The following is a 14,431-nucleotide window of genomic DNA, read 5'->3' as shown; positions in this document are numbered from 1 at the left end:
GGAGAAAGAAGCAGTCATCTCTGAAAGTGAGAGCAAAATAAGGAATTACACTAGAATGCCCTCTGTTGTTGTATGGTGCATATTACAGATGGGGATGAGCCTTTATTGGGTGTTACCATGTCCTGAATAGGGGTTGATGTAGTGGAAAGAGTGATGATTCTGAAAGAAAGGAAACAAGCATTTATTAAGCACCTACTATATGCCAGACACTATGCTAAGAGCTTTACAAACATTATCTCATCTGTTCCTCAAGGTAGGTTCTATTATTATCCCCATTTTACAGTTGAGGAAACTGGGGCATATAAAAATTAAAAGAGTTATATAGAATCACAGTTATGGTAAATATCTGAGGCTGGATTTGAACTCATCTTTCTGAAGCCAGGTCCAGCACTCTTTCTACTATACCATCTAACTGCCACAAGAGAAAGGACCTGCAATCTTCCCTATGAAGCTTACTGCCTCCATGCCTTAGGCAAGTCACTTAAGCTACCTGGGTCTCAATTTCCACAACTGTAAAATGATTGGATGAGGCGGCTTTTAAAGTCTAACTAATTCTAGAGCTATGATCCCCATATCATGTCGAGGTCTCAAGGTCCTCTGGCTGCAATATTAGTAAAGATTTCTTAGAATTATTAACAATCAATCAACCAACAAGTATTTATTAAGTGCCTTCTATGTGCTAGGCATAGTACAAGACAAATTTTATATATACTTACATTCTTCAGGATAGATGATTGTGTGATTATAAAAATATATAAAGATATAGATAGATAGATATACATATATATATATACAATATATATAATATGCACAAGGTAATAAGGATGGGATGGAGAAAAGCTGGGAAATCAAGAAAGACCACATAGAAAAAAATGGTATTTGAGCTGAGCTTGGAAAGAAGCTGGAAATTATTGTGTGTATTTCAACTTAAAAAAAATTTTAATTGTATATATTTATTCTGAACTTGAAAAATAAAATAAGCATTTCCATAATAGAGTGAATAGAACAATAGAAAAAAGATGATTACAAATGACATTGCAAAGCTATTGTATACAATTTACTCTTCCTTTTAAATATACAATAAAGTTATGTAACTTTCTTTTTTTTCCCTTCCTTCCTCCCACTGTACCTTAAGACACATATATAAAATATGTTTTGAAAAATATGTGTAAAATCATTCTATACATATTTCTATTTATCAATTTTTTTCCACTGAATACAGATAGCATCTTCCTTCATGGGTTCTTTGTAGTTAATTTGGGTATTTATAATAGTCGAAATGACTTATTTGACTAAAATCATTCTTAAATCAATATTGCTGCTGTTGTTTACAGGGTACTCTTCATTCTGTTCATTTCATTCTTCATTATTTTGTGCAAATCTATCCATGTCTTTCTAAAAATCATCATACTCATCATTTCTTATAGCACATTAATGTACCATCACAATCATATATCACAATTTGTCCAACTATTCCCCGATTGATGAGCATCCCTGAAATTTCTAGTTCTTTGCCACCACAAAGAGAGGGGCTGTAAATATTTTAGAACATATAGGTTCTTTCCTTTTCCTAATAATCTTTTGAAATAGATCTAGTAAAGGTATTTCTGGGTGAAGGTACAGGCATTTTAATAACTCTTTAGGCATTATTCCAGATTGCTCTTCAAAATGGTTAGATCATTCACCACAGTGAACTGACATTCCAATTTTGCACATCCCTATCAACATTTCTTGCTTTCCCCTTCAATTAAAGGTGAGTAGGAAGAATGGGGGATAGGAATAGTCTGTGCAGATACAGAGACAGAAAAAAATGGAGAGGTGTATACAAGGAACAGTAAAAAAAAAAGCTCACTTTATCTGGAATTCAGAATGCATAAAGGAACATAATGTATAAGTTTGGAAAGATACACAAACTATCAAGATCCTGGACTGTACAAATAAGAGATTTTTCCAGATTTTCTTGGCAAAAAAGGCACAAAAGTCAAGACAAAAGTAAAATAACCAACAAATTAAACTGAAGACCTGGATACAAGGATAATTTATACAAAAGTATAGTGTCATCTGATACTTGTCAAAAGGACCAGAAGATCTTAGATTGAAAGCTGAAGGAGACTTAAGACATCACCTAATGTAGCACTTCTTAAACATTTTCCAGTGTTAAGAATGAATGTATACACATAGCCTAAAAAAACCCAAAACACCCAATATCTTAGCACAGTACCTGGCCCATAGTAGACATTTAATAAATGATTATTTACTTTTTAAAAAATCTTTTCCCACTAATGACCCCTTTTTACCCAAGAAATTTTTACATAACCCAGGTATATGGGTATATAAAATAAGAATACAAATAAAAAATTTACTGAAAATAAACCATAACAAATTTATTTTAAAAGCATTCTTTGTTATACATATAATTTTGCCATGTATTAAAGATGAAAGCAAATTTGCATACTAATGAGAGTGATGTGCTTATTTATATATAAAAGTAAATCTTGACAGAATATTTTATACCTTTTGATATTGGCAAATTTTTCACCACCTCCACATTCAATTATGTGATCCCAAAAGGAGTCATGACCCACATTTTAAGAAACTTTGATACAATCCAACCAAATGAGGTGACGGAGCTCTGAAAAAATAAAGTGATTTGCTTAAAGGTACCCAGATAGTAAATTAGCAAAGAAGGACCCGGAAGCCAGATTTTCTGTCTCCAAATCCAGGATTCTTTCCTATTCTACTCCTAGTTACCATGTCTCTCTCTAAGTTGAGTTTTGTGCAGATGACAAATGAGGTTTTCAGGCTTTGGGGAATAATGTATAAGTGTAAACCCTGTCACTGTCACTATAAATAAATAAAAGCCTCAAACAGTTATGTCAGCTAGTAAGATAGAGCTTCATATTGTTATCTGACATGAACACTGCCTGAAAGCAATGACAGATCAGCCCTTGTACTTTGGGAAGTCCCGCTGCTATTTGCCAACATTGTACTGAAAACTCCTTGCTTAACTTTTTGCCATTTGCTTTGATAGAAATCAGTCTATCTCCATCCTCAGATCTATAGCTTTCTGTTATGAAACATCATTCTCAGTGCAGGAAATTATAAAGATACAGCTGCTTGCCAGAAGCAAACCCCACACAGGTTCTGCTTACAGGGCGTATTTATATAATTTTGAAAAACAATAGTCTTTTCATAAATACCTACCCTGGCTAATTTCTTTAAGTTTCAAAGGAGTCATCCTCTTATTAAAGATGTTTCTCAACATATTGAGCATCAATTGTTAATATTTTTCTGATGTGAATGGAAAAAATAGGATGAATTAAACCAAGTTTTTGGATGATAAGTTGCTTTTCTTTTTCTTAAAATTGTATGAAAACATTTCTTCAAATTTTTATGATAATGGAAGAGAGGGAAGAGGAGAGAGACAGACACAGAGACACAGAGAGAGACGGAAAAAGAAAACAGAAAGATTCACAGAGAAGATTTATTAACTGTTTATTATATATTGATATACTATATCATATACTATATATTGTATGCTGAAGATACAAATATGAGCAAGCAAGATAGTCTATATATACCCTCTGAGAACTGACTTCTGATATAAGACATCACCTAAAACAAAGCTGAGAGTGGGGGACGGTTGACACATGGTTTGGAGCTAATGCACAGGAATGGAGATGGAGAGCTAGTTACCTGAGATTAGGTGAAAGAAGGGCCACCTATCAGAAATTAGGTTCCTGTGGGGCAGCTGTACATTGCAGCAGGATGTGGACTCTGTAATGGGCCCCTGACTAAAACTAAAGAGGGACAAATTCATCATTGTTCCGTGCCGTCTTCACTGCTCTCGGGGGACTGGCCAATTACGAGAATGTTCCTCATGGGGCCTCAGAAAGTTCAAGAATTGGGCAAGTTCTGATTCTGGCAGTTGCCAAACTTCATGGTCTTGGTTGCCCATCTCCTAGTGGAAAGAATTGATTCCACAAACCATGATTCACAGATTTTGGATATGTCTCAGATTCCAATAATATGATGTGAAGCACATCTTTTTTTTTCTTTTGATTTCTGGAGATCAGAATGTGTTTGGAAGGGACCCAAGAACTCAGGGAAGTGGTTTTAAAACCTTCTGGGGAGAAAACCAATTACTTGAAGAGCTCTCCACCCCCTTAAAAAAGAATATCCTGCATCCCTTTGTTCGGATGAATACATTTTTGTGAAAATAGGATCATAAATTCAGAACTGAAAGGGACTACAATAAGCCCTGAGCCCTATCCCCTCATTTTACAGAGGAAGAGCTGAGGCTCAGAAAAAGGAAAGGAAATAATTTTCCCATGAAGCCAGTATGTATCAGAAGCAGATATTTAACTTAGGCTTTCCTGACTCTGAGACCCAGCTCACTAGTGCTACCCAGGAGCAAGCTTTCCCTTTAGGGAGCTTATGTTTTCACTCATAGGTAACAAGGAGTGAGGACATTTGTGATTTAGGTAAGTTCCAGACAAGCTCTTAAACTCGTCACTTAAACCTTAACTATCCTGATACCACATGTTCTAAGGAAAGGACTCTGGTTCTCCAAAGGAGTACCAGTGAAATACATCTCTCAGGTCCCACCACGCAGGCAAGACATCAGGCAAGAGGCAGCAGCCTACTGTTAGTCACCTAAATGCAAAGAGGGGCAGCACCAGAATTCAGAATACCCAGGGTTGTCACACAACCCCATTCAGGTCAATTCAACAGTCATTTATGAAGAGCTCCTGTGGGTAAAACCCTGTGCTGAGTACTGGAACTACAAGAACAAAAATAAGAGAGTCCCTGTTCTCTACAACATTCTATATACTTATATCTGCATTCTATATACTATTATATTTTATAAATATTCTATATACTTATATATACATTCTATATACTATTATATGCTACATATATTCTGTATGCTTTTATATGCATTCTATATACTTTTATATATTACATATATTCACATACTTATATATGTATTATATATAGACATTCTATATACTATTATATACTACATAAATTCTATATTCTTATATAAGTATTCTGTATACTATTATATACTACATATATCATATATACTATTCTTTACTACATATATTCTATAAGCATATATACATTCTATATCTTATTCTATACTACATATATTCTATATTCTTATATATGTATTCTATATGCTATTATATATTACATATATTCTATAAACTTATGTATGCATTAGATATATACTCATATATACATTCTATATGCTATTATGTATTATATATATTCTATATACTTATGTATACATTTTATATGCTGTTATGTACTATATATATGTTCTATATATTTATATATACATTCTATTTACTGTTATGTATTACATATATTCTATATACTTATATGTGTATTCTATATTATTGTATACTACATATGTTCTACATACATATATACATTTCTATATACTATCATGTATGATATATTCTATATACTTACATGATATAGAATAGTATTCTATTATATGCTACACATATTTTCTATACTTATATAACATTCTATATAGACATGTATATAGAAAATAGACACAGGGCCAGCTAGATGGTGTAGTGGATAGAGTATCAGCCCTGGAGTCAAGAGGGCCTAAGTTGAAATTCAGCCTCATGTATTTAACACTTACTAGCTCTATGACCCTGGGCAAGTCACTTAACCCTGATTTTTACACAAAGAGAGAGAGAGAGACAGAGACAGAGAGAGAGAGAGGGAGAGGAAGAGGGAGAGGGAGAGAGAGGAGACAGAGAGAAGAGAAAGAGAGAGGGGGGATGGAGATAAGGACAGAGAGGAAGGAAGGAAGAAAGGAAGGAAGGAAGGAAGGAAGGAAGGAAGGAAGGAAGGAAGGAAGGAAGGAAGGAAGGAAGGAAAGAAGGAAGGAAGGAAGGAAGGAAGGAGAGAAGGAAGGAAGGAAGGAGAGAAGGAAGGAAGGAAGGAGGGAAGGAAGGAAGGAAGGAGGGAAGGAAGGAAGGAAGGAAGGAAGGAAGGAAGGAAGGAAGGAAGGAAGGAAGGAAGGAAGGAAGGAGGGAAGGAAGGAAGGAAGGAAGGAGGGAAGGAAGGAGGGAGGGAAGGAGGGAAGGAAGGAGAGAGGGAAGGAAGGAGGGAAGGAAGGAAGGAAGAAGAGAAGGAAGGGAGGGAGGGAGGGAGGAAGGAAGGAAGGAAGGAAGGAAGGAAGGAAGGGAGGGAAGGAGGAAGGAAGGAAGAAAGGAAAAGAAAATACAGAAAAAAGTAAGTGGAGAGATGGGGAGAGAACACTAATGATGGGATTCAGGAGAACTCATATCTGAGCTCTTTTTGACCATGAAACAAGGAGAGAGAAGGGAAGAATGAGTATTTTTTAAGCATCTACTATGTGCCAGGCACTGGGTTAAGCTGTTGAGAAACTTTGTCATTTGATCCTCACCACAACCCTGGGAGGTAGCTGCTCTAATATGAGGAGCGTGTGTGTTCCGGCGTGTGGGATAGATTGATCATGAGAGGAAAATGTGGGAAATGGAGGCTAATAAACCAGTTTGAATGGAGCATAGACTGGGTGCAGGGTAGAAATGTGTGATCAATCTGGAACTATAGACTGGAGGTATATAGTGGAAGGCTTGAATGCCAGACTGGAGAGTCTGTATTTTATCCAAGATGCAAGAAAAAAAAGATGAAATTTCTGGAGCAGACAGTGAGAAGTTAGTTACCTTTCACCCAAAACTCTGCTGTTTCTGGATTCAATGCACTGACTGTCCTAAAAGTATCTTTCTGAATCGTGATTCCTTTTCTTTAATAATTAGCTTTTAAAAACAGAAAAGAAAGCTCTAAGTTGACTGCCTTTCTTATACCTAGCATATTATCATTTAAAGAGGGCTTTTCTATCTATGAGAATAACTTTCATACATATAGCTCTTTAAAGTTTGCAAAGCTTCTTGAGTAGCGTATGGTTTGGAGAAAACTTCAGGGAATTTTCATTATTCTGTCTCTTTCCTACAAAGAGCATCTCCTAAGCTATGGAAGGACTTCAGTCTGACATAAAAAAGGCACAGATCCCTGGAGCATTTAAATAAAGTTACCCAGGGGTAATATAGTGGGTAGAGTATCAGTCCTGGAGTCTGAAAGAGCTTGAGTTCAAATGCATCCTCAGACTCTTGACACTTACTGGTTGTGTGACTCTGGCAAGTCATTTAATCCCAAAAAAATAAATAAAGATGGCCAGATAGTAAGTGGCAGAGGCAACATTGGAATCAGGTTTTCTCTGTCCAAATTCAAACTCGTTTCTCTTCTATTCCCATTTATTCTACTTCAGTATAAGCTGCTATATTGAGTTGAAGGTCAAAGCCAAGCTGTTTTCAATCTCAATATCAGGAAATGACCAGAACAAGGGAGAAAAAAACCCTGCAACAACAGAAAAACCAGTTTGTATGTGTGGGTTCTGAGTGAAGTAACTTCAAATTCCAGATCTCTGAGTGTCAAACTCTTTAGTAAGCACTCAGTGACTTCTAAAAATATATTTGAATCTCTGGGGCCCTTGGTGACCAAACCAACAAGGGGCCTTTTTTAAGCATGTCAGTGACCTTCTGCTGACACAGGAGTGTTTTCCACTTTCCAGAGAATTTCTTTTCAGTATTTCACTTTCTGTCTCTGGAGGCTAACCCACCTTGACAGGTGTGAGGCTTTTTTGGGTTCCAGTGTTTATGTTGCCATGGAAGGATTCAAACACTCAAGGTCACCGAATCTCTGAGTCGGAGCCAGGGAAGGAGCCATCTGGCCTATCCCGTACCTGAACAAGCCTTTTCATTATAGCTTCCCTGGCATCTGGGTAACTGGTCTTTGCATTGCACCTAGGAGCAACTCCAATTGTTAGGAAGTTTTCCCTTACATAGAACTGAAATCTTTGTCCCTGTTAGCTCCCCACTCCCACAATTGCTGCCGATTTTTCCTTCTGGTGTTAAATATGGTATAATACAAAGAACAGTGTCGTTGCCTCTGGAGTTAAAGGACCAGGAGTCAAACCCTGTCTTTGTGACCTGGTCACTTAACCTCCCTGAGTTTCAGTTTCCTGAAGTTCCTTCCAGGCCTCCTTCTGTGATCCTTATGACAACGCCCATCTATAGGAAGACAGTCATTATGTTCCCCTCAAGCATCTCTTCCTACAAAAGACATTCCTATTCCTTTAACCTAAGTGTCACAATAGAGCACCAGACCTGAAATCAAGAAAATTTGAATTTAAATCTAGCCTTTGCTACTTAACTGTGTGAAAATGAGCTAGTAACTTAGCCCCTGCCTCAGTTTCCTCATCTATAAAATAAGGATTGATAATAATAGCACTTATTTCCCAAGACTATTGTGAGGATCAAAGATGACATATATAAAGTGTTTTGTAGACTTTAAAGCACTGTATAAAAGGCTATATTGATGTTAATGATGATGGTGGAGATGATTATGACAACTATGATAATAACAATGACCTATATAGTATTCTAAAGACCTGGATAGATTTCCTCACATCTCCTAGCAGATTTGTGTCAGTTATTTCCCAAGTGAACTTTGCTGCCTCTATTGGACTTAGTTCTTGGAGATGAAGTTCCTGGAGAGGCAGTATTTAGTAGGGTGGTCTTGAAGATAAGGAGTCACCTTACCAACAAAACTTTATCCATTCTAGCATGCCATCAAGAAATATGCTAACTTTCCTAAAAGTAAATTCCCTGAATATTATAATTCCTTTTCTTTAATAATTAGCATTCAGTGACAGAAAAAAAAAAAAGCCTTAAATTAACTATCTCTTTTGTCCAGCACATTATCATTTACAGAACACTTTTCACATAGTTTAAAATAACCCCCATGATATAACTCCTTAAAGATTACAAAATATTTTACATAAGTCATTTCATTTGATTGTCAAAATGACACCATAAATCAATCACTGTAGATATTATCTCTACTTTATAGATGAGGAAACTGGGAATCCAGTATTGCCAATTATCATATAGCTAGTAACTCTTAAAGGCAAAATTTGAACCAAGTCTCCCTAATACCAAGTCCAGCATTTTACCTGCTATACCAAGCTGCCTCATATTAACTGACTGAATCCCCCAAGAATGGTAAGTAGAGAACTGACTAATGCAAGAGAAAAAATATGATCTTTCAAATCCAAAAAATGGGGTTCAAATCTCAGCTCCAATACTGACTAGCTGTGTGTTCCTAAGTAAGTTACATAACTTCTCTGACCTTCCATCTCTCATATGTAAAGTTAGGATACAAATATTCATGAGTACAACTCACAGACATTATGATAAAAGTGCTGTGTGATGGAGAAAGTCATTTACACCCAGAGAACTGAAGGTGGATAACAATATAGCATTTTCACTTTTGTTATGATTTGCTTGAATTTTATTTTCTTTCTCATTTTATTTTTATTTTTTTATCTGAGTTTTCTTGTGCAGCAAGATAATTGTATAAATATGTGTGCCTATATTGGATTTAACATATATTTTTACCATGTTTAACATATTAGATCATATGCCATCTAGGGTAAGGGGTAGAAGGAAGGAGAGGAAATGGGAACACGAGGTTTTTCAAGGGTCAATGTTGAAAAATTATCCTTGCATATGTTTTGAAAATAAAAACTTCAATAAAAAAAGTAAAATAAAATTAAGATTAAAGTGCTTTGTAGAGTCACAAGTGCTATATCGGGTTGAATGATTATATTCATTTTACAGATAAGGAAATGGAAAATGAAAAGAAGAAATTTGTTTACCTCTAGTAATGTAGTAGGGATTGCTCCATTTGTCATATTTGACTCCCAGTGCCTCACATATAATAAATAATATTTTTAGTAGTTATGTAGCATGCTAAGGTCTGTAAAATATTTTACAAATATTATCTTACTTTCCCCTCACAAAAATCCCAGGAGACCCTACTATTATCTCCATTTTACATTTGAGGAAAATGAGTCAAATAGAAATTAAGTGATTTGACCAGCACCAACAACATATATACAAGGAGTTGGTAGTCCAATTATCTTAATTTCAGGAATGATGTTCTAGATCATATGCAACAAGGCTCGTACTCAAATGCAGATCCTCTGTCTCCTAGATCCAAGATCTTACCAAGAGCCAGAATACTCTACAATGAAGATAAACTAGAAGCTTTTCCATTAAGATCAGGGGTCAAGCCAGGTTGTCCATTATCATCATTGCTATTCAATAGTACACCAAAAATGCTAACTATAGCAATAGAAAAGGAAAAAGAAATGAATATAGACAAAACAACAACAACAAAACTATTTTTTATTGCATAGGGTTTGCTTAAAGAATTATAGAGAGATGTCCTAGTTCCATGATCTAATCATGGAACTTAGGATCATAGAGAATAGATTTGGATCTACAAGGGACTTTAAAGTCATGTAGCACAATGCATTCATTTTACAGATAAGAGGCTGAGTTTCCACTGCATTAAGAAAAGTTTTACAAATTACATAAAATTATAGGATTTGGACTTAGAAGGGATCTCTTAATCCTTATAGAATTTTAAGGGGAAAAATATGAAAGGTTCATCTGCCCTTAAGATAAGATTATTTGAATTTTATTGCATATGATTTTCCCAAAACTTCATGTTTAATTAACACTCGATTCTAGCTCCTGAGTCACATTGCATAAATATTACTATGACTTTGCACAACTACAGTATGATTCTTACCAGAATAAGTTCTCAAATCACTTTATTCATGTTTTGACACTAGTCCAAGATTTGACTAACAGCATGATGAATGAGAAGGTTGAAATTTCAATGAATAAAGACATTTACCCAGAATTGCAGAGTGACAGAGGGGGAAATTCAAGACTAGAATCCAAAGATGATGATTTTTCTTTTACTAAGTATATGACTGTATGAGGGAAAAACATTATTTTACACATAATGGAGTAGGGGGACACTAGTTGAAAATTTCCCAGAGGACCTTCCTTCTTAACCTGCCTGAGTAATACCACCAACTACAATTAACCAAAAGCATTGATTTTCCTCTAATCCTGGAGTGTATATTTCAACTACAATCCAATTTTCTGTTGAGTTTGTTAGTAACTGATGGTCTTTTTTTTTTTTATTCTTTAGATAGTATTAACAGAAAAATAATGGCAGAGCAAAAGAAAACCAGAACTAACCTTTAATGGTATAAAATATAAATGATGAAGAAAGCTGTAATAATGGCATTTTCCTCATATGTATTAATTTATATAAATATATATAATATATAAAATATGTATATATGTGTGTGTGTGTGTATATATATATATATATATATATATATATATAGTCTTTCTCTAGCTCTACTTTTTGAACTTTATTCTAGATCTGAGACCTTCTACTGGGTAAGTCTCCCTCATGGAAGTCTCTTAATCTAATTTCTATAGAAAAAGAAGCTAAAGCATCTATATTATCCATGTTTTTTGAGTGGATGATAACAATGGAGCAAGGGCGGCCTCAAGTGGCTACTTGAAGTTTCTCATTGCAATCACAAGAAGAGACACTTAGTAAAAACAATGTAAGATCTAGAATTGCAAGAAACCCCAGAGATCATTTAGTCCAGGCCCCGTATTTTAGAGATGAGAAATCTGAGGCATAGGGAAATTAAGTGATTTCCCCAAAGTCACACAAATAAGCATCAAAGACAGGATATAAATCCAGAATATGACTCCAGAGTCAATGTTAATTCCATTGATTCAATTAAATTCATTATTTATTGTCTGCTATCTATAATGCACTGTGCTATGTGCCAGGTGATGCAAAATCTAAAATAAATACATTCCTGCCAAAAAAAAGTTTTATACCAATGGGTGGAAGAATGAAAGATGCCCACAAGCAAGTATTGTATGAGGAAAAATGAAGGGAGGAAAAAAGAATATTAAGATGTAGAAGAATGTGGTACAGTAGAAAGGGAAAGTGGCTGGTTCCAGTGGAAAGAAAACTTGGTGTGGAGCCAGATGTCCTGACTTCAAATACTAGTTGCCACTTCAATCACACTTAAACAAAGTACTCAACCCTCCAGGTCTTCATTTCTTTTTGTTTGTTTGTTTGTTTATTTTCCTAATTATAACTTTTTATTGACAGAACCCAGGCCTGGATAATTTTTTACATTATCCCTTGCACTCGCTTCTGTTCCAACTTTTCCTCTCCCTTCCTCCACCCTCTCCCCCAGATGGCAATCAATTCTACACATGTTAAATATGTCACAGTATATCCTAGATACAATATATGTGTGCAGAACCAAACAGTTCTCTTGTTGCACAGGGAGAATTGGATTCAGAAGGTTAAAATAACCTGGGAAGAAAAACAAAAATGCAAACAGTTTACATTCATTTCCCAGTGTTCTTTGGGTGTAGCTGCTTCTGTCCATCCTTGACCAATTGAAACTGAGTTAGATCTCTTTGTTGAAGAAATCCACTTCCATCAGAGTACATCCTCATACAATCAGATCTTCATTTCTTTATCTATCATTCATTGTTCTTGCTTCCTTCTTGAAGAGGATTGATGACATCATGTAGCTGGACTTGCCCAAGAATTGAATTCAAATGAGACAGAGTCAGCCTCAGCATCATCAAATTCCAGTGGTCAGGGTGACTGGAACATGACTCAGGATGCCACAGATGACTTTGATATCTTAATGTCTAAGTTCTAAGCCATCAATGTCTATTTCAGCCCCCATCATGGCCATTGGAACAAATTGTTATCATCCACCTATTCCACCAGGGGAAGTCTTCACATTTGGGGCAGACATCTCCCTAACTCACCAACAGGTCTGAGGCCTTTTGCTTACCCTCCACCTGATTTAGCTCATCTTTCGAGATGGCTTTACTGGGGTGTAGCCACCGTACCTGCTACGGCTGTTTTGAGCCACAGATGAGAGTCACATGAAAGGTAGACATCAAAGGATGAGCAAAGGACTCTGCAACGTCCTCACACCAGAGATTCTAGTGCTCCCTGAACATCTCATACATCTATAAACTTTAGATACTGAAATAGGTGGCCTATGGGGACCCCTTGAGGAGTGGGATTTGCTCTGTATGAGTCCAGAATCTTTGCAGGTCTTGGGCCATGGGTTACCCTAAAATGTGGAATGTTATATTCTGTATATGATTTGACCAGAGGAATTGACTTGTCCCTGGTCAAACAACTGGTAAACTAGTAAAAGGCAAAGCTTAATTTAAGACCTTCCTGTATCCAACTTCACTATAGCACAATATCTCATGAGGCATATTTTATTACCTTAACCTGACAGATGAGCAAATTGATGATGAGAAATGTTAAATGATTTACCCATGACCACAGAGCTAGTGGGTGTCAGAGGCTCATCTATTCAAACACAGATCTCTGGACATCATGTGGAATCCAACAGCTTAAAGGATGGTCCAAGTCAAAGGACTCTGGTGCTTGTTTTAATTACTGGCCATCTTTAAATTATTTTGTCTCTTCTTCAACCCTTACCTTCCTGAGGCAGGCTGATATTTGGGCTGGGTGAGTAAATATTGCAAATAGAGTATCCTGGAGCTGCATTTGGGAAGATTGGAGTGGGACAGGATGGAGCAGGCAATTTTGTTCTATATTCTCAGAGCTTCACCCAAATTCCTGCTTTTCCTAAAATACTATTGAGCTTCCCTCAGCTTTCCTTTTGTTTATTCTGACCAAGTCTTTAGTATGTACTTCTTTCTTCTGTTGACATCTCCCTTCACAAAACCACATTTACATGGTTGTAGGGTGTTTTTTTTTTTTTTACATTTTCTTCCCCAGAAAAGAAATCAGCCCCCATACTGTCCCGTTGTGTAGAACACTATAAAGCTTTTAATTTGAATTTCATGACAAACTAAACAAGTTTGGTTCTTTGAGTAAATTCTCATGCCTAATATTTCTCATCTTGTTTTCATAATTATTGCTCAAGATCTTGCTACACATCTGTCTCTCTCTCTCTCTCTCTCTCTCTCTCTCTCTCTCTCTCTTTGAAGTTTTTTCCTCTCCCAGATTAGGTCTAGTGTTTATCATAAACCTAGCTTTGTCTATCATTCTCACCTCCCACCACTGCCAGTCATTTCCTCCTGCTACCCAGCACCACACACCTACTCATAAGCAGTTGCCACTTGACAACATTCAGATCACATCTGCTTAACTTGAGAATTTCCTTTTAAACTTTTGAAAGAAAACACTCCATACCTCCTTTCTCTTTACACGGACGTGCTCTGTTAATTTTTTTCCCATCTTTCTTGGACTCCATTCTGGCTAGTGTCACTTCACAAAATCAAGTCTGCTTTCCCAAATAGTAAATGGCAAACCAATTTCTTGTACAAAGTAGCTCCCCCCAAAAAAGTTCATTCTATTTTAATGAGTCATGTCATTGTAGGGGGGAAATTTTTGTTTTAGCCTTTGATCA

Source organism: Antechinus flavipes, chromosome 4 (genome assembly GCF_016432865.1).
Source record: "Antechinus flavipes isolate AdamAnt ecotype Samford, QLD, Australia chromosome 4, AdamAnt_v2, whole genome shotgun sequence".
Taxonomy (NCBI): Eukaryota; Metazoa; Chordata; class Mammalia; order Dasyuromorphia; family Dasyuridae; genus Antechinus; species Antechinus flavipes.
The sequence above is the reverse complement of the archived record's forward strand: the minus strand, read 5'-3'. Positions refer to the sequence as shown.